Source organism: Lathamus discolor, chromosome 2 (genome assembly GCF_037157495.1).
Source record: "Lathamus discolor isolate bLatDis1 chromosome 2, bLatDis1.hap1, whole genome shotgun sequence".
NCBI classification, from domain to species: Eukaryota; Metazoa; Chordata; class Aves; order Psittaciformes; family Psittacidae; genus Lathamus; species Lathamus discolor.
In genome coordinates, this window is record NC_088885.1 from 56,868,207 (window position 1) to 56,881,549 (window position 13,343).

A 13,343-nucleotide genomic window follows, 5' to 3' on the forward strand; every position below is an offset into this window, starting at 1 on the left:
GATACAAAAGCTCCTCCAAACCTATTACCACATTTTATGTCTGCACCTGATAGTTAGTAAAAGCAAAGGTAATATTGAGAGAGGGGTTTCTCATCTCTGTGAAGGCTATGGCATTAGAGGCTTCCTGACTCACGTGGCTTTAGTTGTTTGTGAAACACTGCATTGATGTAATTTAGAAGCATTACAGTTAGAGAGTGAGAGAGTTTTTCCAAAAAACATGACGCACTATGTGATGCCAAAGAAACTGTTTCTCCTGACAGCCTTCATGTTGCTACCTATAAAATAGCAATAAGGACACTCCTCTTAGCAGTAATAGCCCAGCTGAGTCTCTGAGCCTTTTGAAGATGCATTTGTGAAGCAGGAAGAGAAAAATACCCAGAATACTGAATGGAACATACAGCTGAGGTAAAATGGTCCTGTTTAAACTGGACACTAATATATACTGCAGGTTATATAGTACAAAATGACACCACTAGGAAATGAAAACTCATTCCACGAACATATAATCAGTCTTTCAGCAGCTTAAGGACTTAGTATAAGTCTTTGAATAAGACAGTAAGCCTTCATCTTTAGTGGGGCTTGATTAATGCTGCTGTTAAAGTGGCTGCTACATTGACTTGTTTGCATAAAACCCTGTAAAAATTGTAAAAAAATATAGTTACAGGCTTGTGTCTATAACAATTGTGTTGGCATACACGAATAAGAAATCAAGTTCTAGCCAACCCTGTAACACAAATAATAAACTTCGGCTACCAGAGGTTCAAATCAAAGTCCTTTCATTCCTTCCACCCTCTTCAGAAGAAAGTGTACCAGGCTATGGGTCACCTCTTCTGCTGTTCAGTATGACTCTTCAGCACTGGATTTGGGATTGACTTTTAGAGACATTGATCTGAGTGAGTTAAAAAGTATCTTTGCAGAGCCAGAGGATTATTACAGAGAAAATGAAGCATTAAATATCTAAAAAATACATACATACATAAGTACATGTATATACATATATAGTTATATGTATACATACCTGTATGCACCCCAAAGGTAGTGTGGCAAAGTACAGCATCTGTTTAGCTGTCTGTAAATTCTCTCTTCCTTTCCCACCTCCTCCCAGATAATCCCATGCTTCTGGGGAAAAAAAGGGATGAAAGATGCAGTGAAAGCACCAGTTTTCTGTTTCTGTCTGGAAAGGTGAAAGGCCATTTTACTGACAGAAAGTTTTGAAAATATAATGATTTGGGGAACTATATTCCAGAAAAAAAGCTCCCTTTCTCACACACTCTCATGTACAGAGGTCCTCACCTAAGCGAGGTGTGTGCGCAACGTCTCCCCAAGCTTCAGCTGCCCATTTTGAGCACAGTGAAAAATGATTGCCTGTGCTAGGAGCTTGGAGTTCCTGACTCTTGGATAAAGGGGTGGGGTTTTGTGGCTATGTCTGAGAGTTCTGTGGTTGTAGGACTTTGGGATTGGTGGTGGGGTTTTTTTAATTTATTTTATTGTTTAATCCTTCTGCAGATGTAAACTCTATGTCTTGTTCTTTTTCTGTAATACTGGAGTATAATTCTGTAATACTGGGCTATATTTTGTTGCCCGTTATTATACAAAAGAAAAAGGGGTCCATCTATAAAGGTGAACAGTTGAATTTAATGTTAACTGCATCAATAAGGAGAAGACTTCGAGCTTTATCAAAAAAAAAAGGTCAATTACTTCAGGTTTGCAGCTTGGTTCTGAGCCTGACCTGTGACCTCACTGGTAGTTAATGTCACAGTTGCACTATGCAAAGAGACAAATGCTGTTATTAGGAATTAATATCACAGCTGACCTGAGCTCTAAGGTTCACATGTGGCCTGAAGGGACATTCAGCTGTTTTGCATTAGCAGCTGCAAGTTTTATATATGACATTGTGTAGAGTCAGAACATTGTGAAGACCCCCAGGGCACTTAGAAACAGGACAATAATATTTGAATCTGTGCTTCAGATTCAAATGCAAAATATGAAGTCTTCACATTTTGGAAGGAGATTAATAGACCTCCTTCTATTCTAAGGCAATACAATGATAAGCTGCTCGCTGTTATGTAAAAAAAAAAACCAACCCAACCAACCAAACAACAAAACAAGTAAAAGATGTAAAATGGTACCAAATATTTAGCTCATTTTTTCTTTCATAACTGCTATTGAGGTAAGGAGATACGAAGCCCTCCTACATGATCCAAAATGCACTTAAAATGGGAATCCAGACAGGTGCCAAGACCAACATCCAACATAACTCTCTCAGGAGTCATCCAAACCCAAGACACTTAAACTCCTACAGCACCATCCCTTTTCTCCAATAGCTTTCTAGACACCTGCAGCATTGCTCATGCCTTTAACTGGACTGGTTATATTAGTTAAGAGACAAACACATGTGCTCGTACACCACTGGAGTTCTAACACTAGCTGGAGCAGCAAGATGAGCCCAATCTACTAAGCTAGTTACGAGACAAGCTGCCTTATGTAGACCCCTGACTGGTACTTTGTAACAAAGAGAGGTAATTACTTTCCTTCTGATCACAGTAGGGGTGTTAGACCTGGTTATGGTGTAATACCCGGCTGTTCAGAACAGTAGCATCCACCTGACAAGAGACTGCTCTAACAACCAAAGCACAGATGAGGAAGAAGAAGGAGAGAAAATATGTGGCTGAAGATGTTACCTTTCCACAATGGTGCAGCCACACGCATGGAGCTAGACAAGTCCATACATCAACAGGTCAGTATCAGTGCAGCAGTCTGAGAACCTGCATCACAAAACATCAGGATCTAAATATAAATCTGCACTAACCTGAAGATCTCTCTATCTTTTTATTGGATGCATCATTTAATTTCTTTGTGCAAAAACCTGCACCATTATATTAGCTCTGCCAGTATGGAGATAAACTGATTCACTGCTATCTATCTCTTGAAGAGCACCATGGAAGGTGGGTCGCCTCTCTTCAGCTCTGGCCTGTTCTCTCCATGTCTGTACTGCCACATCACAGTGTCCCACCACAATTGCTGTTGGACACTGGACTGTTGAACAATTCTTCTGCCACCATGTTTGCTCTCCACTGTTGTCTACCTGCCACATAGGAGACTGATGATGTTTTGCAAAGTTTCACTTGTGAGGCAGGTGGTCCTGATGGTCCTGCACTTGCTTGGAAAGGGAGTGGTAATTAAGCTACAGCAATGTTCCATGTGCTGTCTCTGGCCTGGGAAGCAACATGTAATTCCAGAATTCACTATAACAAGGACTACCAGGCCTCGTGGTTTGATAAACCAACATTTGTTCAAGTGGTCATGCTTACACCACAGCTATTCCTCCTGGAAGTACACCCATAACCTCAGAATTCAGAAAGTGAGAGAACAACCTGAAAAGTTATTCTCTCTGCTCCACCCCAAAAGGTGGACTGCATCCTTCACAGATTGAGGACGGTGAAAAGGAGCAATGGAGGCTGAATAATCTGGGCATATCAATAGAGCACATCCTCCTGCCAGCCAGTTAGGCATGTATGTTTTCATCAACTACACTTCTGTCAGGGATGTTAGACCAAGAATCAGGTGCAAGTAGCACTGGCTGCCCTATTACTCTGAGAAAACTGCTCCCTTCTGGGTTGGCAGAGGTTGTGGGGATTTACAGGCCCAGTATTTTACTTCATATTTGCCATAGGCTAAAAGAAAATCTGTGGTGACTCATGAAGTCTTGGAAATGTAATTACCTGTGAAAGCTCTCACAGTAGCCTCTAGAATTCACCCCTTTTCTCCTAAAATGTCAGAAGAAAAGGCAAAGTCAATAAACTTTGCAATAATAAGGAAACTATATCATCTATCAGGCTTATGAAACCTACATTATCTTAAATAGCCTAGAGTTATTTAGACTAGTCACCACATAATGAATGTCATTAGCATTAAGAGAAGCAAATTTGTGCATTCAGATCATTGTAAAGAATTTGGATGTATTACGACATATTAAAAGAACCCCTAAAAAGCACTGACTAGAGGTAAGGGATTCATTGTCCTGGTAGTGCTCAGAGGTGCAAAGGTACAGAAATTATTTCCTCTATTCAGAAAACAGAAGTGGACAAGACATTTGCTTGTCACTGTTTCTTAGCAAAATGCCTGGCAGGGCCATGTGCTCTATTGATCTGCCCAGATGACTCAGCCTCCACTGCACCTTTCCACCATCCTCAGTCTGAGAAGGATGCAGTCCACCTTCTGGGGAGGGGCAGAGAGAATAAGTATTCAGGTTGCTCTCTCTAAGTTAATTTTAGCAAAATTAACTCAGAAATTAAAGTTGAGCAAACTGATGATTAACAACATGCAGAGGAAAAAGCCCATAATACTCTAGCAATGAAGATGGGGACGGGCAGTTCTAGAAATAAGCAGGTGACAACATAATTTTCTCTGCAAATACTATATGACTCCCAAGGCATTTTTTTAATCAAAATAATGAAACAATTCAGTTGGAAGTTGTCAATTTACCTGAGCTTGCTCACCTGATTAGCTTTGGTCTCCTGCTATGACCTGGTAACTTCATGGAGTCATGACGTGAACTGCAGCCTAAAGCTTGCCCCAAAATACTATTTCCTGACATCACTTATATCATAAAAACAACATGATAAGGCAAAACCAGTACAACTTACAGTATAAAATATATAAGGAAACACTTTTCTAATTTTCCTGTGTGATACTGATCAATTATGTGCTACTACAATTAGCTTTTTGAAAATAAAATAAATAAATAAATAAATGAAAAAGCATTCTTTGTATGCCTTTTTCTTCCGTGCAAAACAGGGATTATATTGTCTTTCCCAGTAAGAAAACACATGTCACAACCAATATTTCTAATTGCATTCAGATCTTCCAATTTAAAAAAGAAAGAAAACCCAGACGGAATAAACACACATGACCCCTCGAATCGAAAACCAGCTGCCGCTGTCCATGGTGCTGGTTCCTGTGGACAGAGCTATCTGACGCCTCTTGGGACCTCTGACTCGTTCTCTGTCAATGTGCTCACAAAAAGTGTTTCAGCAGATTTCTAATTATTTTTATTAACATAAGTGCCAACACAAGTGATTATTAATTCCATTTTCATTGGCAGGCACTTATTTCTAAAGGGCTTTTTATACATCAACATCCTGGCCACTGTCTGTGGCTGTGAGCGTGAGAGTCACTGTAATCACCTCAGGGAGTAATTTTTTTTACATAACTTGAACTTCTAGAGTGATGGTTTTACAGCCAATATACCTCTTATCAGTACAGTCCAGAACAGAATTAATTCAATACTAAATAAGGTGTCTGAATAAGTCAGATGGTAACTTCAAAATAACTGCTTCTTTTGGACATAAAACAAGCCGTCTTGCATTCTAAAGTTACATGAAGATAATTCCACTCCATTCAAAGTCAGACCACATTAAAACAATCCAAATTATTAAAATCTCCATCACTCAAGATGGGATTAATCTTCTTCAATATAAAAACTGTAAAGCCTACAGTTTACATTAGACTACATTATTTCAGGCTCCTTCTGAAGTCAATGAAGAAAGATGGGCATATGCAGAAGGTGATCCTAAAACAGTTGCTTAATATAGGTTAGATGAACCATTCCCTACCCTTACAAAAAGGATGATGCCAATTAGCTAAGCAATAAGGGAGAAGGCTACTGCTTTTGTTAGCATTGCTGTTGCTTGCCAAATATGTCTTCTGCGGTTGCCTCTTGATGACTGCCATTGGCCCATGTGTCAGGCTTACTCTTGCTTATGTTTTCTTTTTTAACATTCATTTGCTTAGCTTTTTGTATCTCTTATGGGAATGCCTCTTGTTGCTTTCTAATGACCCTGAAGTAATAATTTCCCAGATATTGTGTTGTCAAATGCAAATCCCAAAATCATATGACAGCTGGGACTATGGGGTTTTTTCCTCCTCTGACTCTCAGCAAAGCAAACATTTTCCACTCTTGCTACTTTATTGTCCCAGTAATGCATGCCTGAACATAATGAATTCTAGAAAATTCCCTTTAAAAGTATAGAGATTAATTAAAGGTCTGCTGCATATTCCTCCCCTAAGCCTCTAGGCTGTTAATAAACAGAAGAAAATCTTAATTCAGTAACATCTCTTCTAATTAACAATATTCTTTGCTTTTCCCTGGGTATCTCAATAATCTAGTGTCACGCTGGGACTCAGCTGGATAGTGTCTTCTTACAGACAGTGCACAGCCCTCTACAATATTAGAAGTTGGATAATAGCAATGTTTAATTTATGTTAAAAATCAAACATGCATAGAAAGCTGATGTTTAAAATTACTTAATCCTTTCCTTCGCCCATGACTTTGGCTGTATTTACAGACTATACGTTTGACCTGACTATCGTAGGCACCTCAGTTTAGGTGCCCGATAATCTGTTGCCTGAGTGCATGCATTGGTTTTACCAGAGGAGATCATTGCAACCAAATGAGTACCCAATACAGGGAAAAAAAAAGAAAAAAAGTCTAATTTTTACCCTGCTATTTAAGAAGTGCAATGTTGAACATGTTCAAAACTATTGTTGAATATGACCTGAAGAAGTCTGTGAATATGTCATTGATTTCACAGATCTCACATACTAAACTTAAGACAAAAGTGGTCCCAGGTTTCTGAAACTTCTGTAATAAATAAATTTCTGCATTGTTGTTTTAGCTTATGCCTACCTACAAGTAATTTTTTATAAAAAAGATAACCATCTCAGTGCTTGGTGGGATCTCGTGTAGTCATCTAATTCAAGTTGATGATCTTTAAGCTTTTCCAAGACCATTAATTCTAATGTATGCTTATATCCTAATAAGTATAGCAGATGCAAGTCAGCCGCCAAATGACCAAAGTCAAGTATATAAAAGGTAAGGTGGGTATATGACAGACCTCATAAAGGATGAAGTATATAACAGAATTTGAAAAGTCTTTGATTACAACCCTATGATATCCTGGGGGGGGGGGGGGAGGGAGGCTGTTTGTTTGTTTATTTTTATGTAAACAAAAGAGTAAGCTGCTTTGATTTGTACCTAAAAAAGGCTTCATTAGTTGAGTGACCAATTGGTGCAATTAGAGATGTCCACAGCTGTAATACTGAAATAAAAATAATAACAAGGGGAGCAACCCTCTTTCTTACATATTGTTCTTGGCTACCCCGAATTACTTTTATCAAATTGTAATAAAACACTCTTTTTCATTTAGCATTCACTCAATGCTTTTGTGTAAATTTAAATTTATTATTAAAAATGAAAACTGCAACAATTAAGTCGGTTACTAGTTCACTAACAATTATATAAGCATAACCATTTTCAAACAGTTCTCCCAGTTCATCATGTTCATCAAAAACATCATGTTTTTTCCTGCTGTTTCAAATAAATAGCATAATATGGTAAAATGTTCAAGCTGGAACACTGCTGGTGAGTGACAAGGAGTTGCCTCTGATTATGGGATACATGTGCATTTGTTTAAAGACGACTGATTCTCAATATTTTTTTCCCCTTTGATTTGATCTCTTTGAACAGAGAACTCATTGCAAAGTCATTGAAGGCTCCTCAGTAATTAATTTTACAAGGTTTATGTGTCACAGCACATTACTGTTCAACTTTTGAGAAAATAAGCACAATTAATAGGTCATTTTAGGATCTTATATTAAATTGAGGCTACAAATGTAAATACTTTAGTCAAACGAACTCAATTGGCTTTGAAGACGTAATAGTTTCAATAGGTGCTCTGATAAAGGTATTTGGCTATTTTCTTTCAAGTATTTACAAACATTTGGAAGGTGTTCTTGACCATGGCAGGGGGGTACTATTAAATGATCTTTACAGTCACTTCCAACCTAAACCATTCTATGATTCTATGACTCTACGATTTGTGTCAGTCTTCCATAATGCCTTACATTTCACCCCCTAGAAAAACTGCTTCATTTTTCCAGACATTTTTTATGCAATTATTTATGCACTATGTTTATTTATTGAACAAGCAGTTTATACTATGTCCCAGAGCTTGTCTTGTATCTCAAAATGCTATTTCAGAACTCATAAATCCTGATCTTTTTCTGTGGACCTAGTGATGTTCTTAAACTCATTCTTATTTCCTGCATGATTTCCTTTCACTTCTCACTAACCCTATGAGTCTTCCAACTGCAAAGGACTGACAGTTTTAAAATGGGAATTTATTGTTTTCTAGCCAGTGAGGTTCAGTTAGCTCTGTTTGCTTGGTTGTAGATTTGCCATAATTTCTGAAAATTATTCCGTATTATTTTAGCAACTTGAGATGAACACAGGCTTATACTCATGGATAGCACTCCTCAGTTTTTATATTCAGAAGATTTTCAAAATCATTAATCAATATCAGTAGTCACGCAAAATCTGAGGAATTAATGTAGACGCTCACTGAATGCATGGTCCTTCTGAAAGCAAACCTCGCAGTGTCTAGATATGATAAATGCTTCATTGTTCTGCTCATCTTTGGCGGCTAATAGATTCTGCTTAGATATTTCATATTTTCTGTCAATGGTACCAGCACTGGCTTTTTTTTTTTTTCCAAAATAATGTGTATTTGAATTGCTCTCAGCTCCTTTGATTATTTTATTCAACTATTTTTTTTATCCTAGATCTGCAAGTCGATAATACAGGTTATCCAAAATTTTACAGTGAATTTACACTCAAATGCTGTACGTTTGTCTGTTGTAAACTATTGGTTTTTTACCATATGAAAACACATTATAGAAATTAACTTAAAAAAAAAACCCAGAACAGTTATTGCAGCCTCTGCTTACTTCTTTTTACCAGATTCTGTCTCAAAGCCATGAAAACTGTGTAAATCACTTTGACTTCCTTAATGGGTTATTCAGAAAGATTTGTGAGTTTCAGGATAATGTAGTTTGTGCAAATTCAGTAACTCTCAAAATAAGGCTGACATTTTAATCTTGGCCTGATAGATCACATGAAATCTTCTGTGAATGTAAAATCTGGATAATCCCTCTTAAATTCATTCCAGTTTTATATTCCAGATTGATAATGTTGATATTTTTTCTCTTTATTTCACTGCTTACAATCTGTCATGTAATAGTAAAAGCTCTCATAAAGACATCAGTAGACTTTGGCGTAACAGAAGGTTGGTGTCACCTCACTCCATTCACTGTCTGCCTCAACCATGTGATGGCCAAGGCACTATACTTTCCCAATGATAGATTTTTGTGTTTCATCTGCAGCATTAAGTCTCGAAACTTAAGGATAGGAAAGGATTTGTTTCAGGGTTTTTTCACAATGATTTGTTCACATTCTATGAACATATTTCCAGGTGATTTAGAGGCTACCTGAGAGAGTTGGACTTGGACATGAAGAGGGGTGTCTAAGTGGCAGTTTTGAGGATCTCCAAAGAATCTGAACATCTCTAATGATGTGGTCTGACACAGCTTCCCCAAAACAGCACTGGAAGTTTGTAGTGAAATGAAATGAAGGCAGGTCCCTCCCACTTCTTTCCAATCCTAGATCTGCAAAGCCATCTCTTTTAATTTGTCAGTTCCATTGATTCACTTCAAAAGTAAAATAAAGTTATTGCTCTTCCAGATAGGCTGATGCCTCTTCAGGGAATAACATGTTCTGTTATACTGGGGTAGGACTCAGTTCACGGAGGGACATCAGCATTTTGGGGCTGATCAGTACATGAACTGAAATCCCATTAAGAACCTCTTAGACCCATTTTTCACTAATCAGGAACCAGGAAGGGAGGGAACATGCAACACTTAGCTGTGGACAATATCAGTGTAATACAATTAACCATCACAACAAGAATCCAATTGCTACCTCTTCTTACTCCAGCTAATCCATCTGACTTAAGCTACAGTGGGCAATGCTTCTGTCTTCCTTAAAGCATTGAAGTTGGGCTTTTTTCTCTTCTCTCATCTCTGAAGCTGGAAGATAGGTATTGCTGCTCAAAATTCTGTTCATCTTATTTCTCAATCCTCATTTATTCTATCTCAGACTCAAAACTGACATTCTATCTCAAAACTACAGCCACTAATGGTGGAGGGATAAAGAGGAGGTATGAATACGCTGTTAATGTCTTCATGCTAAACCTGTCAGATTAAATGGTGGATATAAGAACTGCATTGTAATCTTGGTAGCTTTGCTGGGAAAAGTAAAGGCTGTTACTAACAAGTTTAATATTGGATGAAATTGATCCTGGCATCATTAAAATAGATATTTTATCCGTTCTTCACCTTCACTACTGACTGAGCTACTCAGATCTTAGTCCTGTGATATGTCTGTTCTGCTCTTTCAGCACTGATTCCTTAATAAGACAGAGAATTCTTTTGAATTGTGAACTTTATTATCAATTTTACTTTACTGTTGGGTGCCTAACAGCTCTGCCAATCCTCATCAGGCCTAAATTAATTATTTTTCTTCTCTTGGGTGTGTGCTAAATTTTTTATCACTGTTGCCATTTGATCAGATTAATGAATAAAGGAGTTGAAATCATGACTTCTGGGTGGGAGTCAAGCACAGTGAGTGTCTCCACTACCATGGGCTGGGCCTCAGATCATATTCCCTGTGATGTACTGGAGGCTTTGAAGACTGTCCTCTGAATGTAAACCCATAATACCTACCAGATCACTAGACTATTCATCTATTTAATAAAAACAAATGGACCTGCAATGAAAAGTGCTGAGGCAAGACCCATGACTGGAAGTAATTGGCAATCCTGTAGTGATACTGGGGGAAGACAACCTCAGTCCATCCCACTCCCACCGCTTTGATTCCAGTGTCAGCAAGAGATGCTCAGAGCCTGGAGATGGGTTGCAATTCAGCAGAGCACCTTAAAAGCAGAACAAATGAATTCCAGCCACTCTAGCCAGTAAGTCAGCTTCACTGGGGGCTCAACTTAAATGCTTCTAAGGAAATGCAAGTAGCATGGGGAATAAACAAGAGGAATTAGAGACATGTGCATGTCTCCAGGGCCATGATCTTGTTGGCATCGCAGAGATGTGGTTGGGTGGCTCCTGTGACTGGAGTGTTGGAACGGAAGGATACAGGCTTTTCAGGAAGGACAGGGAGGGGAGATGAGGAGTAGGTGTCACCTTCTGTGTCAGTGACCAGCTGGAGTGCAAGAAGCTTAGCCTGGGGGTGGATGATGAGCTGACTGAGAGCATGTGGATCAGGATTAAAGGGATGGTAGGGACAGGTGCTATGGCAGTGGTGGTCTGCTACAGGCCACCCAATGAAGAAGACCAAGCAGCTGAGGCCCTTTATGGACAGATAGGATGGTCCTCACATTCATAAGTCCTGGTCTTCATGGGGGACTTCAACTACCCAGATATCTTTAGAGGAATAATGCAGTAAGCATAAGCAATCCAGGAGGTTCCTGGAATACAATGATGATAACTTCCTTCTGCAAGTGACAGAGAAACCAAAAAGGAGAGGTTCTGTGCTGGACCTTGTTCTTACCAGCAGGGAGGGACTGGTGGGGAATGTGAAGCTCTAGAGCAACCTTGACTACAGTGAAATGGTGCGGTCTGAGATCTTTAAGACAGCAAGGGGATTGGAACGAGATGATCTTTAAGGTCTCTTCCAGCCCAAGCCATTCAATGCAGATGATGATGATGATTTAAGGTTTTTGACTGACTATCAACTCAATAGATAATTAAATCAGTGTTACACAGGAGAAAAATAATTTCATCTACAATATTAGTATTGAAACATCTATATAGCACCATTGTATGATGTCCATTTCGGTAATGCAGCCTCAATTCTATTTCACAATAGATTTGTTTTTTCCCAGCACGGAGTTATTCAGTAGCCTGTGTATACAACAGAGGCACTGCCTGCATTCCGGCCCCTTGCCAATAAGCCCATGATTTGTGTTTATTGTTGGGTTATTGTTTATGTGATTTAGTGATATAAACAATGCTGATTACATGGACAGAAATTTAAGAACTTCATTACACAAGTCTGAGGGTTGCATGTATTTTTAGCATATCCCAGGTTTTTTCTTTTTTTTTTTTTTTTTTTTTGTTTGGTTTTGCAATTAGGGTGTGTTTAGTTTATGAAATGCAAACACTGACTTTCCAGAATTTAGGATTGACCTTGAGACTCCTGGATTTTAAATCTGAGCGTTTACTGCTGGACCTCATACTTTTACTCATTCTATCTGTGCTAGTGCTCCAGATGTTTTTGCAAATACATCTGAACTAACCAGAAACCGGGGTTTTTCTGAATCCTCATTCAACCCAGGAACTTGGTAAAGCCTCTGGCACCATGCCCATATGGACTGCCTATCCTCTGTGACAGCAGCACTGCCTGTATCTCTACACAGCTGTTCCTGCTGATATTGTCCCTCATGCTAAATCTGAGGCATCAGCAAGCAACAGAGAGATCTCATGTAATATCTGTGATGTAAACTGAGTAGAAGGAAGAAAAGATATTTCCACTGAATTCTGCCTTTACTATTTTTCATTAGCTAGTGCAAGCTTTGAAATCCCAGGAAATCAGAGGTTATCTCTTAGCTTCATCTTCTTCCAGTGTGTAAAAGATGAACAAAGCTTACTTTCTAAAAATAAAATCTAAGGACAATTTAAAGGATTTTATTAAAATATATCTTCTTTCTAATGATAGCATATTTTGAAACCCTTACGTTCTTCAACCAGCAGTGGTTTATACACAAGAAAAAATAACTGTTATTGATTCTACTGAATAATAGTGCAATATATTTAAAGTTAGTGGGTGAGGTGTTTATTTTTTATACTGAAGGTCTGTTTATTTTGCTGTTATTTTAAATTATGACTTTACCTTTCACAACCCACGGGAGCCTTCCTCCACCCTCACCTTACCCAGTACTGTGACAAATGTATAGAAAAGTCATAAGGGAGAAACATTTCCATGAAACCATAATATTTACCACTGCACCAACTTTGGTCTCCCAAACAAACATCCTCCACTTCTAAAGAGATATCCTCATCCACCCTGTGCCCTAAGGAAGGCTGAACCATGAGTGTCCCTCCCACACACACCCACACCACTTAATCTGAGACACAAAGGGTTGCAGAAACTGTGACACAGGTTGTAAAAGCCCTTAGCAAAAACTGGTGTCTACTCTCTGTCTGTACATAGTGTAATCCTGACAGCAGGCTGGGGGCTCCTGGGATGTGCATTCACATAAATGCATTTGCAGCATTAATCAGTCGGAGATTATAAGGACGGCTTTGAACTTCAATGTTATCTGAATGGTACTGGGGGATGCAAAGACAACCTCTAACTCAGAAAATGAGGTAATGTTGCTCCCTATCTCTGTCACATATGAAGGATTGTTTGTCTCTCCCAGCCTCCTCTGTAC